This window comes from Amphiprion ocellaris, chromosome 15 (genome assembly GCF_022539595.1).
Source record: "Amphiprion ocellaris isolate individual 3 ecotype Okinawa chromosome 15, ASM2253959v1, whole genome shotgun sequence".
Classification (NCBI taxonomy): Eukaryota; Metazoa; Chordata; class Actinopteri; family Pomacentridae; genus Amphiprion; species Amphiprion ocellaris.
In genome coordinates, this window is record NC_072780.1 from 32,734,627 (window position 1) to 32,738,106 (window position 3,480).

A 3,480-nucleotide genomic window follows, 5' to 3' on the forward strand; every position below is an offset into this window, starting at 1 on the left:
TTGAGTTTCTGAAAAGCCCTGAGTCATCCTCCTTCGGAAACCAAACACTCCGTCTGAATGTCACATTTAAGTCCTGGAAATAAAATCTTTAAGAGCTGCAGGATGATTTTTATAGCAGTAATGTTTCGTTATTACGGCACAGAGATCCTTAACAAAGCTTCCTGAAGGCCGAATGGACGTTTTGATAGGAACATGATGAGACGTGAACGCTGCCCAGTCTCTTTTTTAGCTTAGCTTAGATTAATCACAGGATATTCTGCGAGTTTATTAATCAATTTAAGTAGTTTATTTATAAGAAAACATCAAAACTATCTCATTTCTGCTTGTTGAATATGAATATTTTCTGGTTTCTTTCCTCCTGTGTGACAGTAAACTGAAGATCTTTGGACAAAACAACACATTTGAGGAAACAGCAATGAACATTTTTCACCATTTTCAGACATTTTACAGGCCAAACTCAGGCCAATCAGACCAAACTCTATTAGTAAAAGTTCCAATTTAAAGGCCAGCAAAGACCAATTATGAATTAATTTGGTTGCCTCCAGCAATTTTAGAATCTGAATTTCATCCCAAAGATTCAAATTCAACACAAAAAACATGAAACTCACCACAAAAATGGCCAAAACTACCCTGAAAGGCTCAAACGTGACAACAAAAACATGCAAAATCACAGTAAACTGAAGATGTTTGGACAAAACAGGACATTTGAGGAAACAAAGATGTACATTTGTCATTATTTTCTGACATTTTTGGGACAAAATAGCCAATCAAAATACCAAACTCCCTTCAAAAAAGTTCCACTTTAAAGCCAAGCATAGATCCCGTGTGAATTAATTCTAAATTCTAGCTCCGATTTTGGTCGCCTTTGGTAGATTTTAGGGTCAGAATTTCACCCCAAAGATTCAAATTTGGCACAAAAAACATGCAAACTTGCCACAAAAATGACCAAAACTACTTTGAAAGGTTCAAACCTGACTGCAAAAACATGCAAAATCACCACAAAAAGTACCAAAATCACAGTAAAATGAAGATCTTTGGATCAAACGAGACATTTAAGGAAACAAAGATCCACATTTGTCACCATTTTTGGACATTTTTTGGACATAACTGGCAATCAAAATACCAAACTCCCTTTAAAGAAGTTCCAATTTAAAGCCAAACAAAGAACGTTATGAATTAATTTTGATTCTTAGCTCTGATTTGGTCGCCTCCAGCACATTTTACCATCAGAATTTCTGTCAAATTGGTTGAAATTTGAAGTTGTCAGTTTTTTGAGCTGTCCTCATATACAGAAGCTAAACCTGTAGATGAGACACATTCATAAAAAGACAACAGTTTGCAGCAGCAGCAATGACTAAATTTAGTTCACTTTTAAGAAAAAAACTGAACATTTTCTGGGTTCTTTCTTCCTCTGTGACAGTAAACTGAAGATCTTTGGACAAAACAAGATGTTTGAGGAAAGAAAGATCCACATTTTTCATCATTTTCTAACATTTTATGGACAAAACAGCCGATCAAAATACCAAAGCCCCTTCAAAAAAAGTTCCAATTTAAAGCCAAGCAAAGAACATTATGAATTAATTCAGATTTTTATCTCTGATTTTGGTCACCTCCAGCTGATCTGATCCACATTTTCCCCATTTTCTGTCATTTTATGGACCAAACTGCTAATAATTAATCGATAAAAATTAAATTGATGGTGAGCTGCAGGCCAGTAATACCAAATTCCATTCTTAAAAGTTCCATTTTAAAGCCATCCAAAGAACATGAAGAATTAATTCTGACTTTTAGCTCCGATTTCAGTCGCCTCCAGCAGATTTTAGAGTGGAGACTATTCCAGAAAATCCTCAGCTGTCTTCATATGCAACCAAATCTTTACATTAAATTAATTGTCAACTATTCTGACAATCAATTAAGTGGTTTGAATAATTTTTGAAGAAAAACGTATATATTTTGTGATTGCAGCTTCTTAAATGTGAATATTTTCGGATTTATTTCCTCCTTTATCTCCAGTAAACTGATCTTTGGACACTTTTCTAATCTTAATTGACATTTTTCACCATTTTTTGAACCAAGCCGCTGATCGATTCACCCAGAAAATCATCCACAGACAAACCCACGTTGAAAACAACCATTATTTGCAGCCTGGATATGAATAAAACAGCATTTCCTTCACGTTAAATCATCTAAAAAACACTGCAGAGCCTCTACGATGACCGATATCAAACACTTTCTGGGTCAAAAGTTTCTGCAAGTTCTTCCACGACAACTTTCATTCCCCATAAATCTTGTAGTTTGCTGAGTTCAGACAGAGACCTTGAAGCTCCAACATCAACTCTGAAGAATAACAGTCAGTCTGCAGCACAATGTGCTCTCACAATGGAAAAACAAGTAAAAAAAGACGACATACAGCAACACAGGCAGAACTCTGCCTCATGAAACACACATACAAGAGTTGTTTTTGTTTTTTACTCTGTTTGATGCTTTAAAAAAACATATTTGGTAGAACTGCACAAGCACAGGATGAAAGAAACTAAATAAATAATCTTAACGTAAACTCATTCATCCTTTTTTATCCACAGTGAAACTCGTCTCCAGCGGTTGGATGTTTGTCACCAGCAGCAGAAACAACAGAAACACTTGCAGCTGTTTTCTGCTTCGATGCTTGCAGTCACTTCAACGAAGGTCTGAACTTTAACTCCCAGAAGAGGAAAAAACACAATCCTGCTCTGACAAATGAAAAGTTCAGCCTTCACAGTAAATAAAACCAACCCTCGATCAGTTCTAGCAGCTCCGTGTGTAGTTAAAAGTCTGTTAGCAGAGTTTGGTAATTAGCTCTGATGTTACAGAATCAAGAAAAATTCAGTCCATGGACACATGAAAAGGATTTTCAGGATAAAAAACACGAGTTCTGGTAAAAACTGCAACCAAACCACCACAAAAAGAGACGAAATGACCACATAATGGCACAAAATTGCCTCAAAAAGACGTGAAATAATTACATAACGATGCTAAATTACTACAAAAATACACAAAGCAACATAAAAAAGATGCAAAATCACAACAATAACACAAAAATAACTACAAAAACAGGCAAAATCACTACAGCAGTGACCCAAAATCATCCCAAAATGAAGCAAAACCACAATAAAAACACACAAAATCGCCTCAAAGAGATGAAAAATCACAATGAAAAGACACAAAGCCCTAAAGTAAGAAGCAAAATGCCACTTAAAGGAACAAAATTGCCCCAAAAAGATGTGAAATAATCACATAATGATGCTAAATGACTACAGACACAAAGCAACATAAAAAGAAACAAAATCACAACAATAACACAAAATGACAGCAAAGAGAAGTGAAATTACCGCAAATAGATGAGAAATGACTACAGAAAGATACAAATCATCACAAAATGAAGCAAAAATCCCAATAAAAGCACACCAATTACCAGAAAACGATGCAAAATCACCACAAAAA